Here is a 16,195-nt window from a genome sequence, read left to right as displayed (position 1 = left end):
GAAAGGCCATTGACTTGTTTGAGTTAATTTTATATCCAGGTACTTCACCGAAGCTGTTTATCAGGTTTAGTAGTTCTCTGGTGGAATTTTTAGGGTCACTTATATATACTATCATATCATCTGCAAAAAGTGATATTTTGACTTCCTCTTTTCCAATTTGTATCCCCTTGATCTCCTTTTGTTGTCGAATTGCTCTGGCTAATACTTCAAGTACTATGTTGAAAAAGTAGGGAGAAAGTGGGCAGCCTTGTCTAGTCCCTGATTTTAGTGGGATTGCTTCCAGCTTCTCTCCATTTACTTTGATGTTGGCTACTGGTTTGCTGTAGATTGCTTTTATCATGTTTAGGTATGCGCCTTGAATTCCTGATCTTTCCAAGACTTTTATCATGAATGGGTGTTGAATCTTGTCAAATGCTTTTTCTGCATCTAACGAGATGATCATGTGGTTTTTGTCTTTTAGTTTGTTTATATAATGGATTACATTGATGGATTTTCATATATTAAACCATCCCTGCATCCCTGGAATAAAACCTACTTGGTCAGGATGGATGATTGCTTTAATGTGTTCTTGGATTCGGTTAGCGAGAATTTTATTGAGGATTTTTGCATCGATATTCATAAGAGAAATTGGTCTGAAGTTCTCTATCTTTGTTGGATCTTTCTGTGGTTTAGGTATCAGAGTAATAGTGGCTTCATAAAATAAGTTGGGTAGAGTACTTTCTACTTCTATTTTGTGAAATAGTTTGTGCAGAACTGGAATTAGATCTTCTTTGAAGGTCTGATAGAACTCTGCACTAAACCCGTCTGGTCCTGGGCTTTTTTTTTGGCTGGGAGACTATTAATAACTGCTTCTATTTCTATAGGGGTATGGGACTGTTTAGATGGTCAACTTGATCCTGATTCAAGTTTGGTACCTGGTATCTGTCCAGAACTTTGTCCATTTCGTCCAGGTTTTCCAGTTTTGTTGAGTATAGCCTTTTGTAGAAGGATCTGATGGTGTTTTGGATTTCTTCAGGATCTGTTGTTATGTCTCCCGAAAGCAGGCTTTTTAACACATCTCTTTTTGGAGGCACTAATCTGAAGTGGAAACTTAAGGGTTCTTTGGAAACTTGATTTGATGGTGTTTTGCTAGGGCAAACATGAAGAAATGTTTGGCTGAGTGGTACACAGATGAAAAGATGTTTTGCTAAAGCAAGCATGTGAAAGAGCACGTGGTGAATTTTTTTTTTCTTTTAAAGCTAGCAACATGCTTGTATTGGTTTGCCTTACATTGTATAGTTGAGCTGAATTTGTCGGGACTCCATGGAGAGAAACTTCTGGTGGTATGCTGCTATTTCTTGCCACTTCTGCAGACTGGGACTGATTGTCAGAGACATGTACTGAGACAAGACCTGTGAAGGACACATGATGTTTGGAGGGTATACATAGGACTCAACAGACAGTGATGGAGGCTGATCTAGGCTTGCTTTTAGAGGTAGCTGTATAATACTTTCTGGTCTCAAGTCTTCTTTGATCTTCACTTCTCTGAGAGAGGTACAGCTGAGAACTTCTCCTAGCATTCCTCATGGTTCCTCCTGCTGACTCGAGCTGAGGTTGTGGGCTGGATGTCTCTTTTAGGTGGTGCCACTCCTGCTGATTTGTGTTTGCTATTCCAACTCTAACAAAACGGACTGCTGGTGTATCTATGACATGTTTGTGAGTGGGTCAAGCTGTTGCTGCTGACCTGTGAACAGAACTGCCAATTTTCAGACAACACGGAAGGGAGTTGCTCCAAAAAACCTTTCTAAACAGGTCCACTTCCCCTTACCCCTGTATCCTTTCTTTCCCACTACTTCTGGTGGGTGGTAGGCTACAAGGGAGGTTAAAGCATTTAAGAACCATTATTCAAATTATGACTTGAAAAAATTAAAGTTTCATTAGTCTCATTTAAACTTTCCTCTGACTACTTTCCAATGACTTAATTACCAAATATCATCACATTGTTTGCTATGATTTCAACACTGTAATTTGGAAAGAGACAAAATTCAATCTATCTTCACCCTCTAGTTTTAAGGCTAATATCCCTTATGGCCTCTTCCAGGAAGCATTTCTAGATTCTCCAGGGGCTAAGACCCAGACACCTCAGACTAAGAACACCTGGGATACATATCAACTGGAGGTTTGACTATAATATAATTTTAAAACAAATTATTTATTCCCCATTCTGCCTGCAGACGTATACATTATTGAATCCTCATCTTTGGCGCATGGAGGGCTGGCTCTTCAACCCTACTGGTTTAGCCCATGTAACAAATGACTGAGGTGGAACCCACAGTGAAAATACAATGATCACTCAGTCTATTTAGTGCAATGACTGAAGCAGGCTGAGGTGAGTGAAGAGATTATTTATTCCATTTCTGGAGCTATGGATAGACTTAGATCACAATATAAATGTTGGGAGGTAGGAGTCTAATGCCAGGGGCCTCTGCTTTCATTGATGATGTGATGCCTTTATCTTAGGAATGAGTTAATGTTATATGGTTTAGAATCTGAAGTGTTTTTCAGTCTCAAGTTGTGTGCACTTCCTCTTTACCTGGTGGCACTATTATGGGTTTCTGTTGAAGGCAGTGCCTAAGAGTTTGACGTAGGTCACCAGAAACCATGCGTTGAAGGTCATTACAGTCTCTGGTTCCATTCTCACTGTTGCTTCCTGGTCCCTCATGATGTGACCAGACCCCACTATATGCTCCCTCCACTGTGATATAAACAGTGCTGTGGAGAACTAAAGACCTCATTTTGTTTTACCTAGCATATGATCTTGCATGCTGCAGTGTAGTGCTGACCAAATTTAAATCCTGGAGGCGATGACCCCCACTACTATTTTATCATGTTATATTGTTTAGAAGACTTAAGTCACTGGGTTCAGATTATATTTACAGGAAAGGGTTACATGAGGTTGTGAGGAGGCAGGGGTCACCAAGGAACACCTCACAATCTCTGTGCAACATGTTCATAATGTTTACTTCAAATTGTGGTTGTGGGCTGGCTTGGCTGTTGTCTGGCTCTTTGAATAACGACATATAATTCTCAGGGTGGTATCTGGAGCCTGACCCGAGGTAAATATTCCTTATATGTTAAGTGAGTGAAGGACTAGTTCAAGATCCCACTGTTGGACATAAACAGCATTGGGAGAGAAGTTAGGTCTGTCTGCAAAGCTCTGTTCTTTTTGTGTGAAAAGAACACTCACTGCCTCCCATGAGCATAAGAGGAAAAGGATGGAGTAGTGTTTTAGAAGAACCATTGGATCATCAGTGAAGACTACTCCAAACCCTGTTCTTACTAAGGTCACTAAAGAGTGTACTGCTGGGTAGCTCATCACTTTCTAGAACCTAGAAAACTGGCTTTCATGTTGGCTAATTGAAGCAATGAATTCTTTCCTTATTTTAAATTTGTAATTTTGTTTTAAAAAACTTTGTCACTAACCAGTACCCGGGAGCTCTTGTCTTTAGCTGCATATGTATCAAAAGATGGCCTAGTCGGCCATCACTGCAAAGAGAGGCCCATTGGACTTGCAAACTTTATATGCCCCAGTACAGGGGAATGCCAGGGCCAAAAAGGGGGAGTGGGTGGGTAGGGGATTGGGGGCGTGGGTATGGGGGACCTTTGGGATAGCATTGAAAATGTAAATGAGGAAAATACCTAACTTTGTCACTCACTCCTGTGTGTGTGTGTGTTTGTGTGTATATATGTGTGTGTCTCTTTGCCTTCATGTATATCTGGTTATCATGCATGTGTCTGGTGCCCATGGAGGCACCAGAGGGCTATTGCTTATAAAAGGACATTGAATCTCTTGGAAATGGAAGTGGCTGTTAGCTATTGTGTGAGTGCTTGTACTGGAACCTGGATCCTCTGGAAGATCAGCCAGTGTTCTTAAACACTGAGTAATCTCTCCAGATCCCAACTTTATTTATTTTTTATTTTTTTATTACATATTTTCCTCAATTACATTTCCAATGCTATCCCAAAAGTCCCCCATACCCTCCCCCCCACTCCCCTACCCACCCATTCCCACTTTTTGGCCCTGGCGTTCCCCTGTACTGGGGCATATAAAGTTTGCATGTCCAATGGGCCTCTCTTTCCAGTGATGGCCTACTAGGCCATCTTTTGATACATATGCAGCTAGAGTCAAGAGCTCTGGGGTACTGATTAGTTCATAATGTTGTTGCACCTATTAGTCAAACAATTGAAAGAGCTAAACATTCCTGTATAGAATTTAAAAAAAAAAAGAAAGAAACTTGAGGGAGAAAGCTATTGTTTTTATCATCTCATAACAATTTTTGAAAGATTAAAAAAGCATATATATGTGTGTGTATCTGTATGTTGGTATGTGAATGTGAGCAATGGAGGCCAGAAGATGGTGTTGGATCCCTTGGATATGGAGTTACAGGCACATGTGAGCTGCCTGATGTGGGTGCTGCGCACAGAACTCAGGTCCTCTGCAAGAACAGTAAACACTGTAGCCACTAAGCCTCTCTACAGGCTTCCTCATGAACTTGTAGCATCGGATAATACCTCCAGTATCTTCCAAGATTTAATTCAGAATTTAAGAAACAAAATACTTACTATGTATTATATGGTGTATAGTAGGCTGTCAGATGTAGACGGTCATAACCCCAGTTTCAGCTGTTTCCCTGTGGCCCAAAAGGTATTCTTATTCTCTCTGAACCCAAACCCTTCATTTAAAAATGTTTCCTGTACTCTGTGCCTGTGGAAATTCCTAAGAGACTATATGTATGTAGATGCTGCTGCTTATTAAATTTTCAAGTAAATGGCAGATATGTCTGTTCCTATCAAGACTCTAGGAGATAAAATAACTTTAAAATAATAATGCGGACTGCATGGAGAAGAAGGCAGGCTGTTAAACAGTTACATCCTAGTCTAGAGTTAAAACGAAATCTTCCTCAGAGTTTTGACTTTGCAGGGAAGACAGCTTCCTTAATGATGGAACAGTCTAGAAAACACCCACTGGGATGTGGGGGTTGGGATGTCCTATGTGTTTGTGCTGAGAATTGAGCAGTCCTCAGATTGCCTGGATTTTCATTCTGCTGCCCAGTGAGCCATCCCAGGAACCCAAGAGGAGGGTACTGTTTGTGCAGGCAGCAGCAGATCCCAAGAGACTGAAGAGGCTGCCTGTTTACAATCTCTTCCCTGTGGCAGCTTGCAGCACAGTGTCTGCAGCAGAATAAAGTTTGAAACATGACTCATATTTTGTTTTCAATAGTTTTTTTTTTTTTTTGTCTCTATTGTTAGCAGTTGAGACTTCAGCTTCAGTGCTTCTGTGGCTTGCAGGGAAATGTGCTTCCTATTTGGGCTTCTAGTTTTGCATGGTGTGAGCTCCTCATGGGAAACTGAAGAGAGAAATGGACATTGGTGGGAGTAGGAAGGTCGGCTTTGGGTGGGTGAAGGGAGATACAGGACCAGAAAAGGAGAGGAGCTGTTGGTTTCATAAGTACAAGACCCATGTTCTCTGCCATCATGAATGCCTGGGACAGGAAGGAAGCAGGGCCCAGAGGTGAGCCTAATACTTCAGGATGCTGCAGAGCTCCCAGGTCCAGTCAGCTTTCTCACTTCAGTCTGTGCACTACAAATGCTATATTGGAGGTGGGGTGGGGTGGTGGTGTTCCTTCTGTATGTTTCTGTGGGCTTCCAATCACCTGGCTCTATATGTCTCTCAAAAGTCCCAAAGGACTGCTTTGGAACTGACCATCTACCAAAGACCCCAAAGAGCTTAGTGTAAATACCCCATCTTTTTTGTCCCTTAGATAGAATAGCTCATTATAAAATGAATTTTTCCATGAGACTAAACGTTGATTACTCAGTTCTTTCATCTTTCTATCTCTGTCTTATTTTCTTTTTCCCCCTTCAGTGGACATTGTCCCTTCTGAACAAATTGTCCCTTTTGTTCTCCAATCTGTATCTCATATGCTCAAAATAAATGACCATGGAGGCAATAGAGTACCCTTGCTACACAGCACCACAAGAAAGCCATTGAGCGTCCAGCAGTGGCCAGAGTAGAATAGACACTGAAAGAGGTTCTGAGTTTTCTGTTATGTTAGAGCTCTCATATATTCCAGATTACAAAAGTAGGTGTGCATGTATGTACCTGGGTGTCTGTATGTGCATGCATGTGCATGTACACATGCACAAAGATTCCAAGGAGTAACTTTTGGGAATGATTGGACAGGTAACAATAGACAAAAAGTATGATGGAGAATTTCATTTAAACACTCCTTGCCTAATCATTTCTGCCTTTCATGTCCATCAGCTCTTTTACAGACCTGTTACTTACAGAAAACTAATGCTCTTGAAGACGATTATTGATTATAGAAAGGCAAATTAGGTGAGATGGGATGTAACTGATTTTTGCCCTATGACAGGTCCATTTTGCATATATTCATAAATTCATTCTGGCATCACTTTTCTGCTTAGATATGTATGTGATTGCTCAAATTCCCATTTCAACCAATTCTAATAATATTACTGGTTCCATCATTATTTAATGAGTTATATTAAAATTTTGTCACATTATCATTTTATTAATATATTTGTATAAAGTCATGATTATACCTTAAATTATTCCTTAACACATTAAGATTAAATTTTCTGTGTCTTAGTGTAGTGGGGGCAAAGTCAAACTTAAGGAACTTCTCGAAAATTATGCTTATGCTTAAATTTGAAACCAGAAGAAAAAAAGAAAGGGTTAATGAAGTGGAGGGAATGCACCCAAGACTAACCACAGCAGAACTCACATGGGCACTGTGTAAGAAAGTGAAGGGGCACAAGACAGGAGGGAGGTAAGCCAGTATGTCTGGAATTTATCCTTCAAATCAAGGGAAGCCATGAAAGGATTCTCTAGAGAGAGTGGTCTAACCAGACCCTTTGCATTTAACCTGAGCAATGTTCAATGATGCTCATAAAGTGTTGCTAGAACATTAAACACAGTGTAAGCAACCTACATATCCACCAATAGAGAATTGATGATGTGGTTGTGATGACGTTTACTTGTTTTCATGTATTAACATAGTTACGAATAAAGCAAAGCAAAGCAAAACAAAACAAAGACACCCCTCCCCACAGGTTTCGAATTGGTTGTGTTGTATTGTTTTGCAATACATGTGCCATGTGCTTGTCTGCATGTAGAAGTCGGGAAGGATGTGTGCCAAGTTAACTGTATCACTCTCACCTGTGGAATTCTGGGTGATTTTAGTGTAATCATTTCAATTTTTCTTCTTCATGCCAGTTATTTTATGCTGGATATAATTATTAAGTTGGGCATGGTAATAGAAAGAAAGTCAAGTGACTGGATCCTATTCTAATGGTGTTTGTAAGTGAAGGGGAAAAGCCTCTTTTGCACTGGAGGAAACCATCTCAGGAGAGCGGAGCTGGGGAGAGCAGATTGGGTGAGTGGGAGGTGATAAAATAGAGATTTAGCAGTGTTGCAGCAGCTAGGAGAAGCCTGGAGTAGAGGGAGGGTTGTAAGAGAGATAGGTTTAAGCCCAACCACATTTAGACCTCCCAGGATTCTATTTGCCGTCTGTGTTTCTTGACAACTCTCCCTATTGAGAGAGATCCTCAGCTTGCCTGTGGTAGCATATTGTCAACTTTCTCAGGTGTACTGCCAAATTTTGATTGGAGTGTAAAAAAGATATTTTCTATGGCTGGTGGGGTCTCTGAGATGAGATGTGTGGCATTCTAATTGAGAGACATCTCAGCTCTGTCTGCTCCCTCTGATGTTTTATATGCATACAGTGACATTATATACAAGAATCTCAGAGATACAGGTGGAGGCTTGTGTCCTAGAATCAAAAGGGACTTTAGTTTCATTAATTGTAAAATGAAGAGTGTAAGGAAAAAAAAACCTGTTGTGAGAAATAGCTTAAAGATTAGCTGTACAGTGCGTGGAAATGATTAGAAGCCCCTCTTCTAACAAGTCTTCATGGAGTGTATTATAACCTGGTATATGCTGAGTGCTAGAAGTGGGTACAGGCATGTTGGGCACAGTTACATGGGTGTGTGCTGTTGTCTCAAGCCAGGAAATTTCACCAAACACAAAACTGTGTGCATGTGACAGGTGTCTGTCTATTGAGTGTTTGAAGTTTAAGTCATTGAGTCTGGTGATACGAAAACACAACTCTAGAAAAAGAGATGGTTTATATTGGAGCCAAACATGAGGAGCATAGATTCAGGTTATCCCAATTTTTCCAACATAGTAAGAATTTCATGAACTTTTTGTAGAGCCAGAACACAGTCATAAATAGATACTTTTTATGTACATTGCTGGAAATGTCAGGTAGCTCTGTTACAGGGCTCAGGTGCTATCTGATGACATTTTAAACTGCTGGGTTGATGAAAGTTAGGGTCTGCTTGTATAAAGCAAAATGATTTAAGCAACAGTCGTATGGATATTAAGTAACATATAGAGATGATCTAAAAATAAAAAATTGGGCTCTCAACCTATGACAACCCAGCTTTCCACTGCCACTGACCTCACAATATGTGTGTCTCTTTAAAATTTTGTGAGTGACTTCAGATCACAACTTGTTGAGACGGGGTCACAATGTGTAGGTTGATTAGACATTGAGTCTCAGGAACGGAGTCAGTGATGTCATGGGCTGAACTCCACGAGATTTTCAGAAAATGTGAGGCTTTCCAATCGTGAATATATAGCTTTCTATAACCTAGCCTTTCCTGTGTCTGTCTCTAACAGATGCAGTGAAGAACTGATTGGCTGTGAACTAGCCATGGTAGAACTTAGGCATCAGAATGCATGATTTTATTACAGCATGTGAATGCAATCGTCTTCTCTATGAGTCAAAGCCAGTGCTCTGGGGTGGCAGAACACAGGGCAAAGGCCCACTGGAGCCCAGAAACATGTAAGATTTGTAACCACAGATGTTGCAGTTCTGAATTAGTGATTGGACAGGGCATGTTTTAAAATGTTCCCCAAGCAAAATTTGAAGAGTTCATTTGAGAATTCACAGAAAGCTTCTGCATGAGATCTACTCCCCAGGGCTCCAATATCTTTGGACCATAGTGTGGGCTTTTAAAGTGCATCCCCATAATACCACTACCAACTCTATGGCAAACACCATTTTAAATATCTTACGTAGATTTACCAATTTAAACTTCATAATAACCTTGTGATGTGGGAATTTTATTTCTTTCAATCAAAGTAATGGATGAATAAATAGCTTAAGGAATCGCATACCCCTTGAAGGTGACAGAGATTCTGGCATCAGATCTCTTAACTAGGACGGTGACTTGCCTTCAAAGTTCAGTATTCACAATGGAACTTGAAATAGTACCGTGGTTATGGTTTGGGGCTAAAAATTCCAACTGAAGTGACTCTGCTTAGTTAAAGTTGGTGCTTCAGAGCATGTCAGACTCTACTAGGCACTTTTTTCTTTTTTCTTTTCTTTTCTTTTCTTTTCTTTTTTTTTGGTGGGGTGTGTGTGTCGTCATGTTAAAGCATCTGGTATTGATAACACAAAGGAAGAAGGATTCGTTTGTGCATATGATCCCAGAGGGCTCTGTCCATGTTCTCTTGGCCTTGTGCACTTGGGTAGGACATGGAACATGTGGCTTAGGGTTGTTTATCTCACATCTGGTAGGAATCAGAGAGTGAAATGGGAAAGGACCGTGGACAAGAAACCTATAAATACTTACCCTAGTGATCTATGTTGTCTCCTAATGTTTCTAGAACCTGACCAAATAGTCCCAGCCCCAGGGACCAAGGTTTCCACTCATACTCTGGTAGGGAGGACATTTTGTCATCTACAATCCCAATATTTTCTCTAGACTAGGCCTGGATTAATTTCTTTTGATTACTATGAGGCAGAAGCAAGTCATTGTGTATGTAGTATGCCAGATAATATCCTTTTAATCTGTGATGAGGTGTCTCTTTTCCTGGTCAAATGATCCTGATACCCACTGTTGATCTGTGTGGTTGTGCTATAGAGGGCTACAGAGGAATTTGCCTATAACCTTGAATAGACTGCTGGGTGACTGCTCCTATAAGAGGAGGAAATGGACAGTCTTTAAAAATATTTCCCAATGGTAACAAATTGTGATTCTACGTTGTCAACTGCTTAGTACTTAAAATTTGCCCCTTTTGAGTATAGAAATAAGAAGCATGGATTTCCAAACAAAGGGTTTTTTTTTTTTGTTTTTTGTTTTTGTTTTGTTTTTGTTTTTTTGTTTTGTTTTGTTTTGTTTTTTTTTGGGGTTTTTTTTTGGCAGAACATTTGTAGATTTCTTCTTACAATGCAGATGTGTTAGCCTATCTTTCAGGAACATTCTATGTAACATTCTATGGTTACAGGATTAATAGTCACAGCCCAGCAGAGCCATCCATTATAAGGAGAAGGGGAACAGCGTAGTCTTAATCACCTCCGTGGCCTGAGACAGGTGTCCATCAACAATCACAATGCTAGCAACTGAAGGAGCTGGGGCACTTCCTGTCTGTTGATACTTCCATGAACTTCCAGTACCTTTCCTGAACCTTTTCAACTAGGTTTGCATGTTCAAAGGCACATTGTTCAATGTTCTTTTGTGCCAGAGTCATTTTAGCTATTTTTCTAGAATGAAATGTTTTTTTGTATTTGACTTTGTCACTTTCTACTCTTTCCCTTTCATGTTTCCTCTGTGAATAGAAACTTATGGGGATGCTGGAATGATTAAGGCATTTATACATGTAAGGCACATGGCAAGTGTGAGAGAAAGTTGACACCAGGAACTCTGTCTTTGCTCTGGTGACTACTATTATAAACTTGAAGCTGAGATGCATCACGACATTGGGCAGATTCTTACTATTTCCTAGAACAGCGGTGTCCATTCAACTGGTCTACCTATACACAGGGGAGACTGAATAGTTTCTTGATAAATAACTTGTACAACTCTCCTTTTATCCTTGAAATGACTCACTAACCTCCTTCCTGACACAGCAACATATTGGGGTTTCTACTGGTCTCTGGGCTCCTAGAATTACAATTCTAAGATCCCAGTTGAGCAGCTGGTCCCTTATTTTCATTTCTTGTTGCTGTCATTTCTTTTCTCAGATTTTCAGAGTCCCTTGGATGATGTAAGTGCCCAGTAGGCTTCGGCTTTTGCTATTAGAAGTGAGAAAGGGAAATGACATCACCATGATTCATTCTCTATCAGTTTCACTGGGCTATGAGATGCCCGAACTAGCTGCCTAAACATTTTTTCCCCTGAGGCATTTCAGAGGGATTAGCATTTAAACTGGGGAACTGGACGAAGAAGATCTATTCTCACCAGAGTAAGTTGACACCATCCAACGTGTTTAGGGCTGGGGTGGGACAGAAAGGTAGGAGAAGATTGAGTTCTCTTTGGCTACCTGAGCTGGGATGTGGATCTGACCTTGGTCTTCTGAGCTCTTACCTTTGAGTGACACCACCAGCTTTCCTGGGTCTCTGGCTTGTAGATGGCATACTTTGAGGCTTCTCGATATCTATAATTTGAGTTAGTGACCTATAATAAATCTCACCCTCTATCCTATTTGTTTTCCTTTCTCTAGAGAACCTTGGCACAGGTATTTTTGAATATATGCTGTTATAAACATGGGCTGAGCATCCTGCATTTTTATATTATATGTTACTTAGGGAAGTCTTTGGAGACTGGCACAAATACTGTTATTAACTAGAGTTGAGGCCTCGGAAGTTGAGTGAATACTTATGAAAGTCTTCTAACCCCTGGGCTGCCTGCAAAATCTACATGGTTTCGATTTCTCTATGCCACCTCTAATAGTTCTCACTAGAAGGTGGGAATGAGAGAGTTCAGCAGGGATAAAAAATCATGATCTTATTCTCAAACCTATCATTTGAAGCAATAGTCCAAGGGTTTGGAAACAGATTCTGGAGAAAAGGAAGGCAATGTATGCAGATCAGCATGTTATACAATGGGAAAGACATTGTGGAAACAGAAATGCTTTTTAGAGGCTAATTTAAGATTGAAGGTGTTTTGAAATATGAAGTGTTGGGGCTCTGCAGTGGACAGGAGATGTTATTAAAGGGCATGGCAGATGTCAGAGGTGTAAAAGATGGTGTGAAACAAAGTAGGTGGGAGCTGGTCTGAAGTGAAACAGCTATAAAATTTCTCCTCTTAGGCTTCACTGGACACCTGAAATTTTCATTTTTGAAACTTCTTGTGTTTCAGGGCTATATGATGCCTGGCTACAATGCCCCATTTCTGGTCTTCCACCACATGTAGCAGAGCTTTACTTGAGGCCTTGAAAACCTGTTGGATCACAGAGATGATACACCAGCAGTCTTCCTAAGTGTGCAAGTGTGATGTAGGCTATGTGGTCAGAAAGTAGCCCCATAGCTGTTGCCTTCAGGGACTCATAGCAGGTGCACTGCTGGTGTGACAATGACCTGCCATGCAGAGTGCTCATGCTCCTTGGTCTCTTTGCTGAGATATTTCCATACAAACTCACGTTACAGTCCATTCCTCTTATTATAGATTTTTGGTTTCTCAAGATAAGTATGGGTTTTTGTAAGCTCAGTCCATTTTGTAAAATTATTAATTTTGAGAGCAAACACGTACAAACATGGATTTAAAATAAGTCTCTCTTTGTCTCTGTCTCTCTCTCCATATATGTAATTATACTTTGTCCTTCTCTCCCATTGCCCCCTCCTGTGTCCTATTCTACTGGGTTGTTCCCAGTTATCTTTGTGTTTTTCATTAATATATTTTATTATATATACGTTTATCTCTGTTTAAATATTTTTCTCTTCTTTCATTAGTCCCCCATGTGTATGTGTGTGTGCCTACATACATGCAGCTCAGTTCTTTCAATTGCCCCATAGAATAACAGGATAGAACTCTGAAAGAATAGGTAGCATATTTTCATATATTTCCTTATTTCTTTACTGATTCCCTCTGGTTCAGTGTTTTGGGCACCTTCTTCTATGCATAGATCCAGCCCAAGCCCCTCTAGTTTTTAATTTGCTGCTGAGAAGTTAACTGCTAATCAGTGCTGTGACTGCAGGCACAAAGAGTGTAGACAGCACTCCACTCTCGTACAAGAAAGAGGCACCAGATCAGCATGGGGGCAGGGAGATCAAAACTGTAATTAAACTGAGGCCTGAGTGGCTTCTCTTGGCATTCAATATAGGAGAACATTGCCAGACTGTAGAGCCCTCAAGCCCTGCCCCCACCCGGACTGTAGAGCCCTCAAGCCCCGCCCCCACCCCAGACTGTAGAGCCCTCAAGCCCCGCCCCCATGCCCACAGACCTGCTCCCTTAGGATGGTTCTACTCAAGTTGAACCTACTTCCTTTGAGGTTTATTTCGAAAATGTCCTACATTGTTTTTCTCTTTTCACAGCCACATATTTTCTTTTGACTGACATTTGGAGAGAATATTGCTCATTTGGTAGAATCTCAATGTCTTAGACTAATGTTTTGGCATAGATCTACTGGGAAATTGCTCTGTCATCAGCACCCCGTTAACACACCTCTGAACGTGTGTGTGTGTGTGCGCGTGTGCAAGTTTGTGCACAGGTTGCATTCTTTTGAAGAATTTACTATTGTTTAATCTTCCCAGGATTTTAAAATATCAATTGAAAAATACTCCAAAATAAAGCACATATGTTAAATTAAAACAAAATTTGAAGGAAAGTGCCTTAGATGTCCAAAAGTATAAGAACTAGGAGGCTATATGAATAGCAAGCTACAGGCGAACCCTCTCCGTTTATGAAATGAGCTAGACATTTAATTGCAATGATATGGTTTGAGATCAGGCACACATAGCTACCGTAGGGAGGCAGAAGCTAGTGTAGTGAGCATGATTAGGGTAGGGAGATCAGATTTTTATCCCCAAGGCAATCAAATAGTGAGAGAAAAATTTAAACCTGGGAGTGACATCATTGACTGCATGAATTATGGCTTCCACATCCAGAGGGGTGTGGCAGGAGGCAAAGGGCTGGGCAGGAAGCTTTGGCAGCAGCAGCAGAGAAGATAAGACCTTGGCCAAGAATGAGTAGGAAGGACATTGCAGTTGTGAGTCAGAGGAGGCCCACCATCTGCTTCAGGCCCTTTGACCTTCTAGCAAAGTACTGACTTCTGCCAAAACTACAGCAATAATCCCTGGAGTTCTCAACTGAGCCTTTTTCTCTAGTGTGGACAAGAGGGCTAATATTGCTTTTTTGACACATTCCTTATTTTCACGCTGACACACTCCTACTCATGAGAAACTCCTGCAGTATCCCAGGATCATAGTATCTCTTCATTTGTCTTCAATGCATTTCCAAAATCTAATGTATTTTTGTGGGAAGAACTGTGTGTGTGGGGGGTGGTGTGGTGTGGGGTGGGGTGAGGTGGGGTGGGGTGGGGTGGGGTGGGGTGAGGTGGGGTGAGGTGGGGTGGGGTGGGGTGAGGTGGGGTGGGGTGGGGTGGGGTGAGGTGGGGTGGGGTGGGGTGGGGGGGTGGGTGTGGGTGTTGGCTGTGGGTGTTGGCTGAATTAGAGAAGGTACATTTTCTACTTCCTTAGCCAACAGATGCTGGTAGGATTAGCTATTAACTTTAAAAGTCATGTATCAAACTGGTATCATTTGTGAAAAGCAGTATGCCTTAATTTTCATTGAGGTGACTCTTCAGTTTATGTTGAAGAAGTAAACAAGACAATAATGTGAGGAATAATATCTGATTTTAAACATGACATAATTTAGAAAGTTATAGACATACCTTTCTCCTTCAACCACTGAAGCTGCAAATTAGCGATTGCCTTCATTTTGATATATCTATTATGTGTTTGAAGCAGTTACATGCCCTCAGATTCTGTGTCTTATAAACCTAGCTGTGTTAGGAAGACAGACCTAAGTGTGTGTGTGTGGGGGGGTGTGGGGGTGGGGGTGGGGGCAGAATCAGAATTGGGATTGTGGACCACTTTTGAGAATTCATCTGTGGGTCTAGGTAGCAGAAAGGAGAAGCCAGGAGGCTACAGGCTTGTGGTGACGCAAGAGTTGTTTCAGGTCACTGAAAGAGATGACTCCACTACTGTGGGGGAAGGGAAAGCTTGAGGGACACCCCAGTTGACCTTGCTACTGTCCCACAGTATGCTGCTTTCCCACGGCAGACAATTCCCCCTGATAGGGGTAGGTGCCAGGCAGGGCTTCTTAAATTGGGATGAAGCGGTTTAGATGTTTATGGAGATTTCCAAAATGAAATCATGTTACACAGTGAGTAATTTTGCCCAAGTATGTATGTGTTCATGTTTTCTTTCTCAGAAACCTTTCCCTACCTTTGCTTGGGTAGCTTCTGTACCTAATTGTCACAAGTGCGATGCTTTTAAATAGCAGAAATGCATTCTCCAGCAAGTCTAGAGAAAGTATGACTTCCAGGGGCCAGCAGGTTCTATTTTTTTTCCTGGAGACTGAGGTAGAAATTTTCCTATGCTCCTCAACAACAGAAGGCTCCAGGAATCCCCACAGACACATCACTCACTCCAACTTCTGCCTCTCTCTTCCCATGATTTTTCTCCCCCTGACCCCTGGGTGTCTCTTTGTCTCAAATCTCCTTCTCTTTTCTCTTATAAATATAATAGTCATTGAATTTAGGGTCTACTCTAGATCCAAAATGACCTCATCCAGAAATCTTCAGCTTAGTTAAAGCGACAAAGAGTCCAGTTCTAAATCACCTTACATTCAGGTCCTTGTTACCAGAGTTAGGATTTAGACATATCCTTTCTATCTTCTGCTTGAACCTGTGCTATACTACCACCAAAACCAAGAACAAAATATGATTTCCCCAACTCATGCAACTAATTCTGCTGGGATGAAAAAGGATAAAGAAGAATGTGCCACAGATGCCATTAATCTAGGGATAGAGTGCGGGCATGCCCTTCTACAGCAGTGTGGCCTGGCCAAGCATGAGGTGTGTGTCAGTGACTAAGGGAGGCGCTAGTATCATTGTAGAGTAGGGCTGGGTTGGATCTGAATGTGTTTCTGGAAGGAGAGTAGGCAGGAGAAGAACAACCAAGATCCTAGAGGTGAAGGCAAAGAGAGAGGAAGAAGAAGCCAGTGTAGGTCAGGAGTAGGTGGGAAAGTAGGACTTGAGATTGGGAGAGAAATAGCTGGAGCCACTGGAGAGGAAGGGGGCCAGGTTGTGAAAAGGTCAGCCTGGTAAAAGACAGAAACT

The 16,195-nt window shown here is 41.3% G+C and overlaps 1 long non-coding RNA gene across 1 annotated transcript in view; it reads left to right on the top strand.

Annotated features, from left to right (window-relative positions):
* D5Ertd615e (DNA segment, Chr 5, ERATO Doi 615, expressed) overlaps positions 1-16,195 on the top strand; it is a 415,230-nt gene that overhangs the window by 117,853 nt on the left and 281,182 nt on the right. The window contains exon 4 of the long non-coding RNA NR_131933.1: positions 2,214-2,368. This is a non-coding gene — a long non-coding RNA (DNA segment, Chr 5, ERATO Doi 615, expressed). The remainder of the gene's footprint in view (positions 1-2,213; positions 2,369-16,195) is intronic.

Source organism: Mus musculus, chromosome 5, assembly GCF_000001635.26.
Source record: "Mus musculus strain C57BL/6J chromosome 5, GRCm38.p6 C57BL/6J".
In the NCBI taxonomy this organism is placed as follows: domain Eukaryota; kingdom Metazoa; phylum Chordata; class Mammalia; order Rodentia; family Muridae; genus Mus; species Mus musculus.
This window is presented reverse-complemented; position numbering and strand designations above follow the sequence as displayed.